We start from the raw sequence: 21601 nt of genomic DNA on the forward strand, positions 1-21601 counted from the left end.
GCCCTATGAACTCATTTTGAATGTAGCAGCTGGCAAGAATTTTTAGTTTATTAGGAAATGCACTAAACAATGCCATCAATCCAAGAGGGATGTTCAAGAAGCAGGTGCTTTCTCCATTAAAATTAGTAAAATCTGATGCCATCAATTTCTCCCTCCTGATACAGCTACGGCAGCTGTGTCAGGGTCTTCATGGGAAGAACAGCTTTCCCCAGACAGCAAAGACACACAGTCATCTCACACGGCCATTTTAGTGTTTAGTGTGTCCACCCTTTGCCTTTATTACAGCTTCCATTCTTTTCGGGAGACTTGCTTTGAGTTTTATGAAGTTCAGCCCTAGAAGATGGTAGCATTTTCTGCTTCTCTTGATCCAAGAAATCTCGAACACAAAATGGTCTCTGACATTTGCACAGTGCTATAATGCTTTGCATCTGTCTTAGGTCTGTCTTTGTAACTTATAAACCCAACCAGTCTTTTTTGTCTTTAATGTACTTCTCTGAAGTTTGTTCTGAGACATCCTTCTTCTAGTGCATCAACAACATTTGAATAACTATTTATTCATTCAATCTTGTGTATTCAGTATTGCTGTGTGCATTCAGTGTGTGTGCATAAACCTTTTCTCCACAAATGACGGTGTCCTGATTTTCAGCATCATTAGTTGTTTATCAAAATATTTTTCTTCTGAATAAAGAAGAAACACCTCTTACGGAATACATTAGCCTAATAAAATGTAATTTTCTGCTATTCACCACTGCGACTGGGCTTATTAGATAGTAGCCGAAACATTCATTGGCTGTAGCTTGCAGTGCTGAAAAATGCACTTAACATCAAGAGAATAAAATAACGATTTGCTGTTCACATCAAGCGCATTATTAGGCTTATTCACCTATTCTAGTTCACCGAGTTTTGACCGAGTGAAAATGGCTTATTTACAGACACAGTTACATTAGTGCTTTGATAGATGAGCACCAGCTTATTTAGGCTACAGTGTGTCCTTTTGTTTGCACCCATACGTCAGGGCATGGAAGTGGGCAGCTGCTGACTTGTAATGACTGTCTTGTATGTTTTAGTGCATTTTGAGATTACCATTAGCCGCATAGCCTCCTCCTGCAGCAGCTTCTCATTGGGGTTCTGATCAGATAGAAATCACTGCTTGGTGACTAACTGAGCCTGCCAGCCTGCTGGAGGGGGATCTGGGGTGAGAACAGTGATAAGCTGCTGTGCCTTTGAGGCAAAATAAGCTAAATGCGTGTTTGAGACAGTACGAGCCATGACTTTGGCTCTAGCCTATAAGTGTTTATTTATTTATTTATTTATTCATTCATTCATTCATTGCTGGTCAGAATGTATAGAAGGTTGTATACCTGTATGTATGTCTGTGCATATACAGTACAGGCCAAAAGTATTAGGCTACCTGCAGTTTAAAAAAATATAAATCTTTTTTTTAAACTTTGGGTAGTGTAGAATTTATGTGCATTTATTGAATAACAAACTAAACTACAAACTTAAAAAACATTCTACTAACAATAAAACTGAAAGATGAGTTTAAAAAAAAACATATCCTCAAAATAGCAACCCTTGGTTTAAACTAGAAGTAAACATGTTATTGCACATCCATCATTTTGCAAGGTATTAGGTGGAAGGATGGGAGGGAGGAGGTGGAAGAGTAGTTTAATTGACTGAAATCTTTTCTAATTAGACTTTTTTATTAGAAAAGTCAATATGACAATATGGCAAAGAAGAAGGCTTTAGGCATAGATGTGCAGAACCAAGTAAACATTCTGGCATGACATTTACTCCCAGTGAGAATTGCAAAGAAACTTAAGATGTCCAGGTGCAGTTTGCAGTACACACTCAGAAGTTTCCAGCTGATGGGCAGTAATGTTAACAGAGAAGACCAGGAAGAAGGATAACATCAGAGGCAGAAGACAAATATCTTGCGGCATCTAGCAAAAGAAACCATCGTAAAAATGCACCACATCTACAGGAAGAACTCAGTCCAACTAGAGAGAAATCAGTTTCCCTGACTACAGTGAAAGCAACTACTATCTGCTTGTCTAAAAGGATGAGTGTGTAAAAAAGTATTTTCCCAATCTTTCTTCATCCAGTGTTGATGCTCTTTTCCTCTTGTTAACAGCATGTAGCAAGGGCTTTTTCACACACACACACACACACACACACACACACACACACACACACACTCATTTGCCACTTTATTTCTTTATTTGTTACACCTGTCGAATACTGAATAGGACCCTCCAGAACAGCCTGAATTCAGCATGGATTCAACAAGGTGCTGGAATCATTCCTTAGGGATTTTGGTCCATGCTGAAATTTTTCAGCCACATTCATGCTGTGAACCTCCTGTTTACCTCATCTCAAAGGTGCTCTATGAGATTGAGATCTGGGGACTGTGCAGGTCATTGGAGTAAACCGGAGTCTTTGTCATGGTCATGGAACCAGTTTGAGATGATACGTGTTTTGTGATATAGTGTATTATCTCGCTGGAAGTATCTATTTGAAAAAGGTTAGACTGTGGCCATAAAGGGAATGATAAGACTGGCATTCAAATGTTGTTTAGTTGGTATTAAGGGAATTAATGGATTCATTCTTCCAGTCTTCTGTTCTTCAGTCTTGGTGATCACGTGCCCACCATAGCCTCATCTTCCTGTTCTTAGCAGGTAGGAGTGAAACCCAGCATAGCCTTCTGCTGCTGTAGCCCATCCACTTTAGAGACTTACCGAATTTATATAATTTAACATTGTTAAAGGGTATTGATTTGCATACCAAGATATAGGCAATAAAGCACCAGAAAAGCAAGACAGTACACATTGCACATACTCTCAAAGATGTAGAGATATGTGTTTTTATAATTATGTATTCATTCATTAACCAAAGAATGAATATATATCTTACATCAAAGAATTATATCTTCACACTAACCATTTGTACATAATGTCACTTTAACATTGGTAGTGATCAGACCTGGGTCAAATACATAATTGTTTTGGGTTAAAATACTTTTCTACACTTTACTGAGCTTGTCTGGTGTATTTGAACCTATGACATACTCTCAAGTGCAAACCCCACCTTTTGGTCCTATTGGCAGGTTCAGTTGTAACAGGCAAGATCAACAGAGCACAGAAGAGTATTTGAATCCAAAACAAATAGGTATTTGACCCAGGTCTGGTTGTGATGATAGATACAGATACCCAATGAAAAGTCAAGCAGGCTTTCTCCAGTCAGAATATATATTCCTGTGAGTGAATTTTTGGTTAATGGCGGGAACTGTGCTAGAGAGGGAAACATTCTGGCTGCTTTGAGATAAAACCCATGAAAAAAAATGACCATTTCCGCTGCGTTCCAACTGGATATCAATGGAGTGGTGTGGCCATATCAGATCAGTATAACAGGAGAGCAAAGTGCATTGTTCTTGAGATCAACCATTCAAACTTAGTTTCTTTTCTTTTCCTTTTTTTGACAGACTGAACTCATGTGTGCAGATTCTTTCAATTTGTGACTCTGGTTTTCATTTTTTTTAATTTTCTTTGAACTCTGTCTGAAATAGCAGTGGAAAAGAGAAGAAAGTCTCATCAGAGACGCGTTCAAAGGCCGCCATCTGGCTGTCTCTCTCAATCGTCAATCGGAGCCGAATCGGGGAGAGCTTCCATTCCGGAACTCTCCGCCGCCGGATCCGCCGGTCGCTCCCGGGCCCGCCGAGCAGCGTGGCTGAATAGGCATCACACCTGCTCCCACAGATCACGCGCAGCGGGGGCCTTCGCTCCTCACACAAGCCCACAGAATGGAAAAATCATCAGATGAAAAACATACTTCGTGAACTCTGCGCGGCTCCTGTTGCGTCATCTCACCTCAGACGAGAAGAAACAGCAAAGCGCAACTCGCAATCACGGAAAACAGTCTCTGTAAAAGCTTTAAACCTCAGGACATTATACGCAACTTTACATTTTTTTTCTACGCCAATAGAATGTTACTTTGGAAGAATAGCTTCTCAGGTGAATGTAAAAACGTGATTATTGAATATTTTGTTTAACGTATTCTGCTTGATATAATGTTCAACAGTAAAATTTTGTTACACTTATCTCCAAATATCTTCATACATTAGTAGTATTATACCGTTAATTAATTTGTTTTGTATGCCCTCCTTCACCAAATTGTGTACAGTTCAGCCATTTTGTCAATGAGTAATGGAGTGTTAAACTCCAATAATATAATGCCAGTGTTGGTTATTTTGAGTCTTTGCATGCTTGAAATTACAACCAGTACATTAAATTATGGTTTCCAAACTATGATATTCTTCTTGGATAAATTATGGAAGAGTTTTAAGGCACTTATACGTAAACAATTTATTCCAGCAATGGTTCTTGCAAATAACCACACCAAAAGTATCTGCAAAGATCATAGGTTGAAGCAAGAAGCGAAGTCAAAGGGAAATGAGGTGAGCACTGTTTACTTTCTCGCTAAATGAAATGGGGGCGATAGAGTACTGCTCTGCATATTTTTATTGGTTGGATACAGGATAACAATGCATCATTCATATAAAGATATTTAGTGGTGAATTGCAGAGAGGAAGAGAATGCCAGACCTGGGTCAAATACATATTTGTTTTGGATTCAAATACTTTTCTACACTTTACTGATCTTGTCTGGTGTATTGGAACCAATGAAATACTTTCAAAAAGTGCAAACCCCGCCTTATGGTCAAATTGGCGGGCTCAATAACACCAGACAAGATCAATAGAGCACAGAAAAGTATTTGAATCCAAAACAAATACATATTTGACCCAGGTCTGGAGAATGCCTAGGTTTTCATTTGATAATACATTTTGCTGTTTACTTTTAATGTTTAAATTTGTAATATGGAATGTGTGGAATCTCAAACTATGAAAACCGCCAAGAAAAAAGGCAAGAGGGCTAAAATGAAAAGGCTCTTAAACTTCTGAACTCAGTGTTTTTTTTTTCCCTACAGCTGCGTTCTCTATGGGAAGCCAGCAGAGCAGAAGAATTCCTAACAGCTGTGCGACTCTGAGGGAAATATGGGCTGAATGATCCCTCTCAATATTAATGTTTCTGATTCTCCCTAAGACCTGCTGACCTGCTTATTCTTCCAAAAAAAAAACCAATAACAAACAATGTACCTGATGGCACATAATGCAGTGCATCACTGCGGACTTCCTAATGAAAATATTTGATGAACTGACTCCTCTGACAGTTTAACCACGGACAGCACTAACGCGCAAGTGTGGAATGCACACGACCTCCGCAACTGCCATGCACAAAATAACAAAATATCATTTTTAGTTTGTGTCTCCATGGTGAGGGTTTTTGTTTTCTTCTCAGTAATCAGTGTGTGGGAGTTTGTGAGGTAGAGAGTGGAGCAAGGGCAGCAAATGAGAATAATGACTGAACAAAAATATTACTTTCCTTCAGGATTCAGAGATAAAAAAAAAAATTTAAAAAAAACGATTAGGTTGTTCACCAAAGAATGACATCAAATCTTTAGAATTTTGTTCTGCGGATTGTCTTTGCTAAATACTCTTGGATTCCATACCTTCTACTCCGACTCTCTCTCTCACAGCACATTCGGTAATTCTGTGGGATATTTCTGTTACTTTTAATAATATTTACCCTTCTTTGGCTTTTTATTACTTTAGTTTCTACTCTTTCTGGAAGAAAAATGAACACCGCTGCACAGACAGATCTCCCGCCCTGGGTCATTTACAGTATATTGGAAATCCATTCTGTGTGGGTCTGCAAATTACATTCATAAATATTTTATTGTCTGGATTATATTAATGCTTATGAACATTGCCCTGCTAGTCCCATAGATCTCCTTACATGGATACAGCCAGTGTTAGATGTAACAATGCTGCTCATGCATGTGTAATCACAGAAGTACATTATTTTCAGGCATCATGACAGACAGACAGACACACTGAAAAGACGGATGGATATTGTCTGTTGTACACAGAAATATAAAACTACAAATAATATCTTCACAAAAAATAACCCATAGCTCAGTTTGCATGGAAAATTAAGCCACAAACTGCAGTGTTGTCTGCATTATTTAGAGCAGGCTGCTCATGAACTTACAGCACTATGAGCCTGACCAGGCTGCTCATAAACTTACAGCACTATGAGCCTGACCAGGCTGCTCATAAACTTACAGCACGATCAGTCTGACCAGGCTTGCCATAACCTACCAGTGATACTATGACCAGGCAGCTCATATTATGAGCCTGATGAGGCTGCTCATAAACTTATAGTACTATGACCCTGACAAGTCTGATGATAACCTTGCAACACTATGAGCCTGACCAGTGTGATGATAACCTTACAATACTATGAGCCTGACCAGCCTGATAATAACCTTACAGTACTATGAGCCTGACCAAATCTGCTCACAACCTTATAGTACTCTGGGCTTGACTAGTCTGCTCATAACCTTATGATTTTATGGGCCTGACCAGGCTAATAAAGCACACTTATTCAACAGCCAGAACAGAGCTGCCCAACCCTGTCCCTGGAGATCTACTGTCCTGCAGATTTTTACTCCAACCCTAACAAGGCACACTTATTGAACACCTAGAGCAGAGCTGCCCAACCCTGTTCCTGGTGATCCACCGTCATTAAGTTTTTCACTCTAACCCTAACAAAGCACATTAATTCAACTGCCAGAGACCTCGCTGAGCTGCCAATTAGCAGAATCGTGGGGTGCCAAATTAGGGATGGAGTGAAAACCTACGGGACGGTATATCTCCAGGAACAGGGTTGGACAGCCCTACTTGAGAGAGAGAGAGAGCGAGAATGAGAGAGAGAGAGATAGACTGAGTGAAAGATTGGGTTGGAGACTGTCCCCACACGTGCGTATCAGTTGTGGGGTGATCCGGAAATGGACATTATTATCCAGAAACGATTAAAATAAAGATTTATGGGGGTAACGGGGATGGCAGCATGGGGATGGTGCACAAGGCCTGTCCTCCACCGGTCCTTTTAACACAACACAACTAGACCACAGGGCCATTCAGCGTTTCCTCATTTTTCCCTCTTTTCCACGGGACGTCTAGACGTTGTTTGAACTGAATGAATGCGCTGACTCACGCGGTGGCACGCGCGCTCACCCCAGAAGCACTCTACCTCATGTGTTCTCTCTCTCTGCAGGCGCTGTGTACTTTAACTGGGCCACCTCCTCTCGCAAGTCAGGTCACGTGAGTTCAAATCAGATTTCGCTCTGACAATAGTAGTGCTTTAGTTCAGAGTCACATTTTGGCATGGACAACACCCCCCGACCCCCCCCCCCCCTTTTCTCCACAGTGTCTTCCTGATATTCTTCCCCTCAGGATTCCTACAGAGCATATTGGACTGGGTCTGCCTCTCAGGAGTCCTATAGAACAGATTGGACTGGATCTCACACGGATCCATCCGGAATAAGGAAGGGAGCTGCCACACCCTTCGCCATCACTTCCCCCCGAAACACAGAGGAGCGTCTGTGCGGACCAGAAGAAGAACAAGAAAATTGTTTTTAATCCCATCGGCCGCTCGCCCCCAAAATCCCAGGCCAACTCAATTAATCTGAGATTCTGGGAGGTTCAGAGGAGAGAGAGGAGGGGGAGCGAGGGAGAGGAGGAGAGAGCGAGGGAGAGGGGGAGAGAGGAGGGGGAGCGAGGGAGAGGAGGAGAGGGAGAGAGGGAGAGGAGGAGAGAGGAGGGGGAGAGAGCGAGGGAGAGGGGGAGAGAGGAGGGGGAGCGAGGGAGAGGAGGAGAGGGAGAGAGGGAGAGGGGGAGAGAGCGGGCGTAGTCTAAAACGGCAGTCCTGCGGTTTACACGCGAACGCGTCAATACTCACAAATCTCACCCGCTCCTACCTGGGCCAGCCCTGCCCGCATAACCGTGCTGTATCGCCGCACGTCTGTGGACCAAAATACACAGAGGCTGTTATTTCAGCTCACACATAGACGTGCTACCTTTGGTATTCTGGCCACTCCATCTGAAGGGCGGGGGTGAGGGTGGTGGTGGTGGGGGAGGGGGGGGGGGGAGCGGAGGGGGGAGGGGGGGGGTCTGTCTAGACGGCTGATTATTTTAAATGGAAAGGGGAGAGAAAGGTGAGGAGAGCGAGAGAGAAAGCAATCCAAATGTATCAACATTACGGTTTATCAGACTGGCCCCTGTGCAGGAGAAAAACCAGCCTTTGAGTGTGACTCACCCAAGATCTCATTTGGGCAGAGTGAGTAATTATCCCGAAAGCAAAGCTCCAAGGCTTTGGGTGTCTCGGCGACTGTGAGGGGTAGGGGTACGGATTTGTGTTTTTGGGTGTTTAGTGGCCATACACAGTGAGTGTATGAAAGGCTGCAAAGCTGGTTGAGCCTTTTGTTTCCATTAGTCACATGTTTGGTCTGTTTTAGTCAGGTGTTTTCCCAGAGCAACTAAGTGAAAAAGAAATATGTCTGAGCCAATCAGACAGATTTGTGATATTTTACTGGTAGTGGGATCATTCTTCTCACGCAACACACTTTCATCTATTTTGTTGACTGAGGAAGTTACTTGCCCAGCCAGTGAAATTTGGACATGTATAAACATTGTTCTAATGTCTATCAGGTCTGATGCCTGACCATAAACACAGATCTGTAGGGGACATAAATTTATGGCCTAAAGGATGTCCTACACCTGAACCACTGTTTCGTTCGTGGGGATGTTGGCCCATGTGGTTTGCATTTAAAAAAGAGATTTTATGAAAATAAGCTTTGTTTGTATTACAGAAAAATCTATGAATTCCATGGAAAATGTGAAACAACCTGAATGGTGGACAGTGAGCCGTGGTTAGCTCTATTTACATGGAGTCTATATACCAGCATGTCCAAAAGGCATCTGGTTAAGTCTTGTTCTTGGTAAGTTGTTGAGTGTTACATAGCTCTGGTCACTGTTACTGCTCCCTGCTGGTGTGTCAGGGACACTACACTCTGTGCACCAGCATGAGATTCTTACCAAACTGTCAGCAGTTCTTCTGCAGTAGGAGTCTGCTCTCGTGGTGAATTAGCATATTGATTATGATGCAATTAGAGGGAAAGAACTGGCTCTATGAGGGATTTGCATATTCATGAAATAAAGGTGTGTGACTTCAGTCCTGTCAAACCATCAATTTTGGCGGCTGGTTTTTGGAGGAGTTAAACCTCCAGAGCAAAATAGAGGCAGAAACTGCATTTCTTGGATATATATATATATGGGTGTGTGTGTGTGTGTGTGTGAATGTGGGTGTGTGTGTGTGTGTGTGTGTGTGTGTGTGGGTGGGTGTGTGTGTATGATTGTGTGTGTGTGTGTGTGTGTGTGTGTGTGTGTGGGTGGGTGGGTGTGTGTGTGTGTGTGGGTGTGTAAAAATGCTTGGTGGTCACTTTTCTACGGCAACCTCCTGCCCATGATGGTCCCTTTCTGATGCTTCTTTGCACTTTGCTCTGTATGTTATCATGGTCACCTGCACAATATGGCCAGCGGCCATGCTGTTGACTTCGACAGGAACTTTACTGGTACGTCAGGTGTGCTATGTCATGTGACTGTAGCAGGTACAGGTGCACTGGGTCATGTGACTGTAGCAGGTACAGGTGCACTGGGTCATGTGACTGTAGCAGGTACAGGTGCACTGGGTCATGTGACTGTTGCAGGTACAGGTGCACTGGGAGGCAACACAAGACCAGGGGCGCGTTCAGCCCCGACAAAACGTAGCAAAACCTTTATTTAAATGGAAACGGCGGTGCGCTGAACACCCTGTTGTGTTACGCAAGCATTGCGACTATGGCAGCTGAGAAGGCCATTCTTTGCGTTCTTTTCGAAGATTTTTTGGAGCCTGATGAAATCGTCTTAAATACGTGTTTAATACTATAAAATACTTACGACAAACATGTCTTCTAATGTATTCAATTGTTGCATACACCAGGCTGCAGCGGACGCATTTGTAAAGGACTTCAGTTGGATCCATTGTGCGTGCTGCCTTTTTCATACGGCGGGTTTTATGTACACGTCGCTGCTGATTGGGTGACACCTCTGACACACCCACCAAACGAGAGAAAACGTACCTCAAAGCCTGTTTCACACCGTTTCACACCGTTTCGAGGAAACATGTCGTTCAACCCGGAAACCGTAGCAAAACGGTGCACACCGTTTTCAGATTGAACGTGCCCCAGCTTTGAACCAAGCTATAACAGGCAGGACTCCTGAACCTATCACATGTGTTTCTTTAGCATCTCTCAACCAATCACAGGGGGTTTTCTTTAACACCTCTGAACCAAGCAGAGGGGCTTTTTTTAGCACCTCTAATCCTATCACATGTGCTTCTTTAGCACTTCTCAACCAATCACGGAGGTTTCTTTATCACATCTAAACCAGGCACAGAGGTTTCTTTATCACATCTAAACCCGGCACAGAGGTTTCTTTATCACATCTAAACCCGGCACAGAGGTTTCTTTATCACATCTAAACCAGGCACAGAGGTTTCTTTATCACATCTAAACCAGGCACAGGGGTTTCTTTACACCTCCAAACCTATCACATGTTTTTCTTTAGCACCTCTCAACCAATCACTGGGGTTTCTGTAGCACCTCGAAACCAATTGCAAGAGGTGGGGATGGAGGGAGATGCCACTATTTGTATTTGTATCTGTGTTTGTTCAACCAACAAAATTATTTGCATTTGTATCTATATTTGTATTCTTTTTTTTTAAACAGAAGTGGGTGTGGCTAAAACTGGAAGTATGCAGAGTTTAACCCAAACCTTTGCTTTAAATGCTTTTATAATTTAAAAATAGCTCCTCGTTTTCATTATGAACTACGGTATGCTATGAATTCAGAATTAATTTTTTTTTTTAATTACAGAATGTAAAGCTAACATGTTTTGTTGTTTTGTTTGTTGTTTCTCCCCTCTTTGTCGAAGCCCCGCTTTACCTGCAGGTCTGATTTGCATACGCTTGGAAAATTAAAGATGAAATCAAAAAGCTTTCCTTGGGTGGACTGCATCTTCAGTTATTGCGCTCTTACTCAAACTTCCCCAAGTTGTGTTTTGTGAAGACAAGCTCCTGCACATGAGCTGGGAGCAGTCTAGAGTGATGGGGAGACACAACATCCCCTGATATGCTGAAAAGTTGCTTGGAGGAAACAGGTCAGATATTTTAGAGCCACATGCAGCCAGTGCTGCCAGTGTGTCGTTAGCCAGCAACCTTTTTTTACTACCTACTATAATCACGCTGGACGACGGCGTTAGATGTATTCTACATCACAGCATCGACTTCTGCACCAGCAATGACCTGAAGATGATGAAACTATACATATTGCAAAACTATTTTCTTGAAATAAAGGACACTAGTGAATAAAATTCAATGTTATTATTTTTAAATTTTAGTGGTTTTGTTATATAGGCTAAGGCAAATTGTATCAAGGTATATTACAGGAAGACTGATAAAAGCACTAAAACACACAAAATGCATGTGCAACACAAGTGCATGATAAAACACAAAATGGAAAAAAGAAATACAAAGTGCAATATTTTTCTAAATTAATTTCTTCGATCAAAAACAAATTCAGCACATTTCTCCCCTCCCTTCTCCTCAAAGTGTGCTTTTACATAGCGTACGCACCGTCACTCTCCTCTTATCAGTTCCCCAGAGAATGCACAGCTTTGGTGGTTTGCTGGGACCGCACGTGCACAAATCTGTTGCATTTCCCACCGTTGTCATGTAGCTTCAGTGTATTCAAAGTCTCAGTTCCAGTGAAAATATGTTGGAGGCGCTATCTCCGTGGAGTTCGAAGCCCATAGAAGTAGAGCATCCACAATTATTCATCCCCACTCTAAAGGCTCTATCTGCTTCATCACACAGTGAATTCATTTTGTGTGATTATGTGTGCGAAATTAGCTTCAATAGCTTCAATCAAAATACCAATCATTAATTTGCTGAACAGCGTTCTGGAGTTGATAGCAACATGTCTACTGTCGTCACCTGTTCTCTACTGTCTGGTGGGTTTGTGTAGATTTGTGAAGAAAAACGGCACAAAATGGCCATATTTCTTGTCAATTTTTTTATTTTTTATTTTAAGCCCAAATATTTAGGAAAGTCATGGAAGGAGGAGGATATAGCATTTATGGTGTTGAAGGAATTGAAATTTTTTTAAGTCCCCAAAGCCCAGAAGTGTCGCTCTTGCCTATCTAATGTTAAGGGAAACTCTCACTCACTGTCTCTCTGTAGGTGATGTGTGTGTGTGTGTGTGTGTGTAATTTAAGTGCCCAAAATTTGGGAGGAGAAATATTCAGGGTGAATGCATTATTCGAGTGTTGCCACATATGGTATTTGTATTCGGCACCATCCCTAGCCGGAGTTTCTTTAATTTTTGTTTATTTGTTTATTTTTTAGGATCCTTTTTTTAGGATTTTTTAGGTCTTCCTGGGGTCCACAGTAACAGTAACAGTAACAGTTGAATGCTCAGTTCAAAGGAAGTTTGACAATAATACAAACATCCAAACTAAATAATACCTGAGGTTTTCATTATTGCGCAATAGCATTGCTATGACACAAAACATACCCTCATGAAAAATGAATTTTTGTCAATAAATAAAAAAAATAACACAAGGTATGTTTGTCTGGCATACAGAAAATATTTTTTTAATTTAGTTTTTATTACATAAATAAATAGAACATAATTGTAAAATGGTTGATGTAATTATGCGCGTTCTATGCATTGTAAGTTTAAAAAGTATTTGAAGCAGAATTTTTGTCTTTTTTTTCATCTTTTTGTTTGGGCTTATTTAAATATTTTCAAAGGAAACAAGTCTGATCTCTATTCACAGAGCATTACAACTAATTATATATATATATATATATAATATATAATATGCACTAATTTGTATAAGGACTCTTTCATAACATTACAGCTCAGATCTGTCAGGTGGGTTTACTGTTGAGGAATATCACATCTTCCCTATCAAACCACACATATTTGAGTACTGTATTAAGTGACAGAAGGACACTGTCAGTTCCATCCAATTCCTCACCATCTCACCCTATAGAGCAAAAAAATAAAATTTGTTGAATATCAAGCTTTACATTCGCTCTCTCTGTGAGTTCTCCACACTGCCTTCAGCTCGCCAAGCGGATAAATAATGTTTATTTTCCTCCGAAATTCATCCTAGCCGCAGACAGCATTGTGAAGAATTTCCCTCGTATTGTCGTCTCTAATGCCGCGTGATACGAGAGGAATGTTTCACATTCCGGCAGCATCTGAAGTTTGGCCTTGACGGTCAGCGAGACACAACAGCTTCTCATTTTTTTTTTTTTACAAATTTTTCAATTCGGAACTTAAATCTGACGGCTGCCATTTAAGATAAGTTAGGGTGTTTCGTTTTTCAAACGTAACCGACATGTTAACAGTCAAGCAGAATTTGAGGGGTAAATTCATTTGGCTGTTTGGCTTTGTTAGTATTTCTGCTTTGCGTATGTGAGTTATGATGAACTAAAGTCATGATTACAAATTCCATTTCTCATTTGGATGTTTTTTTTTTTGCCCCTCATGTGTTTGTGGGGCTATGTGGGATTGCGTGAGGACAGGGAAGAATATTCAGTTCAGCTGGCAAAAGGAGTCGCAGGAAATAGCCGGTTCATCCCAGGACTGCGATGTTTGGGCGGAGGGTAGGAGGACAGCGTGGGAGCCTTTTCGTCTCGGAGTCAATGCAGAGACAACCCGGGGGCCAGGCGGAGAGGAAGCTTCGCGCTGCGGAGACGGTCACGCGGAAATGAGATTAGGACCATTCTGCTTTCCTATTAAATGATGAAAATGCAAAGAAGGTTCGGCCGGCCTTGAGCTTCTAGGTTTTGTTGTTGTGTTGCTAGGGATTAAAGGGGGCTTATTTTACACGTCTGAGCGTTTTCTGTTTGTGAGTGTCATTGTGTGTGTGTGTGTGTGTGTGTTTCACATGTTTGTGTGCTTTACCTGAGTGTATGTGAGCATGTTGAGCATGTGTGTGCAAGAGAGAGAGAGCTGTGTGTGTGTGTGTGCGTGTGTGCGCGTGCGTGTGTACGTGTGTGTGTCAGTTGCAGTTGCAGGTTATTTTAATAGCCCGCTTGGGGGTAAAGTTATCAGGATTTGATCTAACCTGGGTTTTGTCGAAGGGTCTGACCTAAGTAAACTGGGGTGTCCACTGCACCTGACTCCAACAGACCCAGACAGACACAAAAACAGAAATGGCACACACATACACATACAGACACAGGTATAGAAACATACTTTATGGTCTAACTGCTTATTAATGGTAAAGAATTCAATTTGGGAGTTTCAGAAGGCTGTGGGAGAATACTTGTTCTGGAACTTTCTATATTTTTAGACATCAAATACTCTTCATTGTGACCCAAGAGTACACTTCCTGTTACAAATACACACAAAAAATGTATTTGCTGATTTTATTTTATTTTATTTTTTGGAGAAGGGGAAAACTATGTGGTGATAACCCTCCCTGAGGGAAGGATTCTGTCAAGGAGTCTGAGTCAAAAAGACTGCAGATCAGTCCAGGCATAATGCTGCTGCCGCTGCTAATGCTATTATTGCTGCAAACAACAACTCCAACAACAACAACAACTGTGTACCGCGGTGTTGTAGGGTTTCGTCTGATGATCTCAAAGTGTTTTACAGCGAAGGGGGAAACTGACATGACCCACCGCTGTTTTGCCCCCCCCCCACCTGGGCGACGCACGGCAGCCATTTTGCCCACAGGTCATTTTTTTGTTTTTTTGGGGGGGGGGCAGGAGGGGGTTACGGCGATGGTTAAACCAGGGGGGGGGGGTGAGTAAGCGACAGGTCTAGAGAGGCTCAGTAATGCATTTTACCAGCGCGACCGAGGCACACAAAGCCAGCTACCCACCCACCGAGAGCGACGCGGCGGAGAGGGAGAGATGGAGAACGGGAGGGCAGAAGACACAGAGAGAGAGAGAGAGAGAGAGAGAGAGAGAGAGAAAAGGCTAAAAAGGCTCGGCTGAAAAACACTCAGGAAGGGAAAAAAAAAAAAGCGGCCGATTTTTCTGAAGAGCGGGGAGCGACGTGTTATTATTCTTGAAGGGTGTGCTAGACTGCCTCTGCAGCTAGGCGTCAAATCCAGACATTACCTCATACCTGCAGAGGGGGCGATGGAACAGTGCTCTCTGGGTGCCCTGCAGGGGGGCAGCGCGGCTAATAAATAACCCGCCGGGAGCCCGGCGGGGGGCAGATAGCGCCGCGCTCTCTGGGCGGCCCCCGAGGGGGCACTCCTTATGGCGCGGCGGTCTCTGGGTGCCCCACCGGCGGGGACGGGCAGAATTTCAATCACCAGCATTTTAAACACGCATTTCAAGCGCCTTCTGAAATGCTGCCGCTTGTATTTCACGAGCTTGGGAAAATCTTGGTGTGATTTGCATCGTGACACTTCAGAAAAGGAATAATTCTGTATTTTCAGAATATCCTAAATACACTCAGGTAACCTATCAAATATTTTCCCTTTGACTTAAATAAATCCATTGTGTTCCCCTCCCTGTGTTCTATCCCTGCTCATTACATCCCTTTTAGCTTTGTAATCCAGAGATCTTATTCGCTTACCCATGTGTCATTCAATTTAGCACATGGAGTTAAATTCTATGAGTTAGTTGTATTTGTAATTTTACCACTTCTACTTACAATTTCACATGTTTGCATCAATTCACGTTTAATAAAATTTAATTATATGTTTGAATCAACAACAAACATAGTAAGAAAAATTATATTGGACCATTTCTTTTTTTGCGATCAAATTTTTATTAGGAAATGCACATTTTTATTGCAGGAAATGTGTGCTTGTAGACCACTATATGCCCAAGCTTTACAAATTCTAGACTCACATAATGGAAGTTAATGTTGTACTGCAGAACATCAAAGACACATACTTGTAAAAAAAAAAAACACAGAAAAAGAAATGATCAAATTAAAAGCCTAATTAAAGTCTGAGAGGGGAGAGTGAAAGGGAAACTAAAATGGGTCAAGGTAAATGTTGACACAAAGCGAGAGTTTGAATAAAAGTTATAGCTACTGCGTTACACACAAATATTGGCTACCACATTATCCACAGCTCTTAGAGTTACATTACCCACAGTCCTTACAGTTACACACAGCTCTTACACTTACATTACCCATCGTCTTTACAGTTACATTACCCATAGTCCTTACAGTTACATTACCCATAGTTCTTAGTTGCACCACATTACCCACAGGTGAGGATAATTAATTTGTGTTTTAAGTCTGTATTCAGTTCAAAACTATCGTCATCCTGCATGCACTGGTAAGTCACAGGGTACTTTTGAGTGTTGTGTTAAACAGTCAACATTGTTCATAACACAGCGATTTTCAACTTTAATTTCATTCAGGAGCCTGTGTGTTACTGGAAGTCACTGTATGTTAGTGTGTATGTGCTGATTTTTGACTCGCAAAATATAGGCTTAGTGGCCTCAGAGCGGAATTAACCAGTCCGTAACAAATCTATAAATTAAACACTCCGTCATATTTTGGCCAAGGCCATTTCAAAAAAGCTCAAGTCACGTAATCAAACATAGTCTGTAATAAGAACAGAAATCTGGAGATTATCTGCTTTTCACCTGCACAGGGGAGCTCTCTCATTTTAAACACGTACCCTTCCTAGCTAGTCATCACCGAATGAAGCCTTCCATTTTATACAATGTTTTTTTTATCTGTGGGTAAGCAGGATGACGCAGCGTTTGCTCTGAAAGCACAGCGGTTTGTCAGAGAGAGCCTGAGGATTCCTCTATCGGGGAGTGCACGCTGGCAGGCAGGCAGCTCTACCTGAATGTAGTCAAGTTTTTTTTTTTGTTTTGCCCGTTATGTAAAATAGCAGACGTGTCCGTAGCCGGGCCGAGCGGAACGTTGCGAAAGACGAATCGCGAGACTCTCGTTTTGCGAGGCGCCGTGTAAAGCGCTTTACTCCGGTAACGGTAAAAAATAGCCCGTGTCTGATTACGCCCAGACAGGTCTGATTAGAGGACGTTCACTGGAGCGTTCCCCAGAACTTGTGCTGCGGCTAAAAGGAGAACACGCGGTCTCGATTCCCCACAGCTTCCCCACCTTGGATTTTCCAGATTATCTCATTACGTCGCATCATGGGACGACATAGCTCAGGAGGTAAGAGCGGTTGTCTGGCAGTCGGAGGGTTGCCGGTTCGATCCCCAGCCCTGGGCGTGTCGAAGTGTCCCCTGAGCAAGATACCTAACCCCTAACTGCTCTGGCGAATGAGAGACATCAATTGTAAAGCGCTTTGGATAAAAGCGCTATATAAATGCAGTTCATTTGCCATTTAGCATCATGTATGGCAGAATCAACTGAAGGCCACACCTCAACCGAACTGCCAGCTAAATCAAAACATGCAGACCTTTACGTGCTCTAATAAAGAGTCATTTAGGTTTCTCCAAGTTTTATTATCACCAATTCATCACCAATTTTCTGTTCATAACCAATTTTCAGCAAGCATATAAATAATGAAAAATGGTAGGTTAACTCATATCATACTACCTGTGGTTCATCATCCATAAACAAGGACATTCCTGTATATTACGACCTATGCTGAATTATATATTGAAATAATCAAATGCGCAGACACATATAATTCAGACAAAATCAGAACCTTTCACATTGCAGCTTGATAAAAGAGTAAAAATATACTCTGATTCCATTTGCATAAACCTACACTGTGGCCTGGATCAAAATCAACATTTTTTCCTTCAGACAACTTACAAATGAATGCCTGACTCACATTCTTTCAGCACAAAGACAGATTTGTGAGTTCATTTTGAGAGATCACTCAGCTTGTGTTCAATGAAAAAACATATATTAAATTGTACTTAACTGTCATTTAAGCCAGGCTAAAATCAATGCCAATCCAGTTACAATTTCTTAATGAATATGAGGCTTGAGGATAAACTTTTCATTTTGTCACTATACATTACACTTATATACATGAATATATATTACACAAACTCAGGTTGGTTACCATGTGGTATTAATGTAGTTACTGCAACACGCATCTATACAGGTCTTAAGACAATAAAAGCAGTGTGGTAATGACATCACGATAACGAACCTGGGATGTCTAATTAGATGCAGAGGAATCTGAACTTGTGACCTTTACTGAAATCATTTACTTATGGTCAGTGATAACTACAGATATCCGGGAAGTTATTAATATCTCCCCTTACATAAGTAAATGAAAATATAATTTGAAAAGAGGAACATGTTTTATGTTGTTACACACTTGGGATTGTCCAAAACCTTTCACTGCATTTCAAGCAAGCAAAATTCAATTGGGCACTCAATTACAAACACTTTATAATTAGACTGCCACGGCTTGCCAACCCCAATCTGGATCATAAACGATATGAGAAATGTAAATGAACAACTTCAGTAATTCAATTTCAATGTTTTCAGAACACTGACCCATCTTCTGTCAAGGAAAATTATTTGTTAGAGTATAAATATTTCTGTCAGAGACATTATCACATTACAAGCATAATTGGGAAAGATTTTTAATCCACAGGTGAAAATAGCAGGCAATATTATTTACTAAATTATGCTCTATGAGCTTAAAATCTACAGCCTCTGCATTTTTGTAAGCATTTAAGTAAGCTTAATGTTAATCTGTCTGATCAAATAAGGACCAGGGCAAAATCCCTCTGCAAATCCTCAGTGAAATTAGATTGATTCAATCGTAAGACTTTACATCTGGACAGGAGGGAGAGCACATGGGCTTCCCACACAGAAAATATGGCTGTGTGTAGAATAGCCTGCTCTCTACGCTAATGCTAATGAACACTGCATTAGGCTGTGTGTAGAATAGCATGCTCTCTACGCTAATGCTAATGAACACTGCATTAGGCTGTATGTAGAATAGCATGCTCTCTATGCTAATGCTAATGAACACTGCATTAGGCTGTGTGTAGAATAGCATGCTCTCTATGCTAATGCTAATGAATACTGCATTAGGCTGTGTATAGAATAGCCTACCCTCTATGCTAATGCTAACACTGCATTAGGTCACATTTCTTACCTTTTCAAGATGCAGGTTTGCAAGGGGAAGAATTATTTCCCCTTCCAAAGGAAAGGCCTATGAACAACACCAGTCCATCCATCCATTATCTATACCCACTTATCCTGAGCAGGGTCACGGGGGGTGCTGGAGCCTATCCCAGTGGGCATTGGGCGAGAGGCAGTAATACACCCTAGACAGGCTGTCAATCTATCGCAGGGCACACACACCATTCACTCACACTCATAGCTTTGGGCAATTTTTTGGGTCTCCAATCGGCCTACCTGCATGTCTTGGACTGGAAGGAAACCCACACAGACACAGGGAGAACATGCAAACTCCACACAGAAAGGCCCCAAGCCGAGATTTGAACCCATGACCTTCTTGCTGTGAGGCAACGGTGCTACCCACTTCACCACCGTGTCGCCCCAACCACACCATCGCAACACCAAACTCCGGCTAATACTGTTCATAGTCAAAAACAACACAGCAGATGATGCTGAGAAACTCTTGCATTCCTCAATAACTGATTGAATGAAATCCTCTTGTGTCATTGAAGATTTATCTGATTTATCTAATCCCCGCAGGCATTAGTTTAAACGTTTCTCACTTCTGATATACTTTTCCATATGGTTTTTGCATTATATTTGAGAATCACTTACCATCACAATTCTGATTCTAACTCTGTACTGCTTTTACTCAGATGATAAGCCACCATGACAGAGAAATTCGTCCCAGCCTACGTAGCATCAGTGTGAAACATTGATTCTGTCTTCGCTGTTTTGTCACGTTTTAAATATAGAATTTTATCAGTAATAACCTCCCACAACCTCAAAGGTCTACACACACATACATACACATGCACACACGCACGCACACATACGCATACACACACAAATATAGACATGCACACACAGAAAAAACACACACCCATACACACACACACACATATACACACCCACACACACGCGCACAAATATACACACACATACACACAAATATACACACAGGCAGACTATCTGTCTTTCTCTCTCTCTCACTAACACACGCACACACACACACACACACTCACACAAACAAATGTACACAAACAGGCAGACGCACACTTTCTCCCTCTGTCTCTCACACACACACACACACACACACACACACACACACAAGGATCAATAACCATCAGTTTTCCCTCACTTTTATGCTTCAACCATGATTTGTGAATGTTGAGAACTCCATTGCGGATCGACATATTAACAGGTAGAAACAGGAGGAACAAGCTTCTACACAGTAAAACAAGATGACAGTACCAGACAGTATTTCCTGAAGGAATGAATGAAGACATGGCGTTAGTGCGTGTGTCTAAGCTGTCCTGATGTTACCCTGCTTATGTTTAACTTCTGTCAATCACTCCTCTCTCACACACATCTCTTTAAACAGGCAGCAACGGTGCGGTTAAACACCCCTATCGAGCCACATATTAACGTTTTCTACTTGCCGGTGAACTGGCTCTTCGATCTGTCTCACTTAACCTTAGATATATTTCACTTATGCAGAGATATGTTTTACTCATGTAGAGATATATTTTACTGATGCACGCACACACACATATACCCCCCCCCCCCCCCCCGCACACACACACACACACACACACACACACACAAACACACGCACACACAAACACACATACACACACATAAACACACACACACACATACGCAAACATACACACACACACACACCCACACACATGCAGAGCCTGTGTCTGAGCCCTCTTCCTCAGTGTAATTTTGGTGAGTGCCCCACTTACAAATAGAGATAATATTTGGGATACTCTGGGGCGGCTGACTAGGACATGTTTCACAATTACAACCTGTCCCGCGCATTTAATGGTGCAAATTACACCGCAGGTAGGAGCAGGCATGTTCTGGGAGGTGTTTAAATGTCTAGACATGGGACTATGCCCTGCTGTTTATACACAAGTACATGATCCCACATTGCAGAGATCATGTACACCCTGCTATTTTCAGATCACAGAGCGACTGAAGTGCATCGCCCTCGTCCTGCAGATGTGGAAGTGCAGCCGTGGGTCGCTCTTCCAACGCAGGAAATATCTGAGGACAAATGCAGTCCAAGGAAATGTGCAATTTCAAGCGAACGTAAACACGTGGGAGAGAAGCAAAGAACACAGTTTGTGTAGAGGGACAGAGTATAAGCAGTTTATGGCTCATACCTGTATGATGAACCAGTATGAACAGAGCTGCCAGTGTCCACAGCTACAGATCAGGTTAGCTTGTAGAGTAAGGAACTAAATAGGGGTGGGAGACTGATTTTTAAAAATTAAAAACAGTGTCTCTTTAAAATACAATTCTTCCATAATGAAATGTAGAGAAGTGCTTCCATATTCATAAACACAACACAAGCTACTTTGCCAGACACAATTTGGAAAGGCACTTTTTTAAACTCAACACAAAAAAAGGGCTTATTGTAATCTCCTGAAACTCCACCTCTGTCTGACCGCAGTGGTGTTTTGCAACG

This window comes from Anguilla anguilla, chromosome 13 (genome assembly GCF_013347855.1).
Source record: "Anguilla anguilla isolate fAngAng1 chromosome 13, fAngAng1.pri, whole genome shotgun sequence".
In the NCBI taxonomy this organism is placed as follows: Eukaryota; Metazoa; Chordata; class Actinopteri; order Anguilliformes; family Anguillidae; genus Anguilla; species Anguilla anguilla.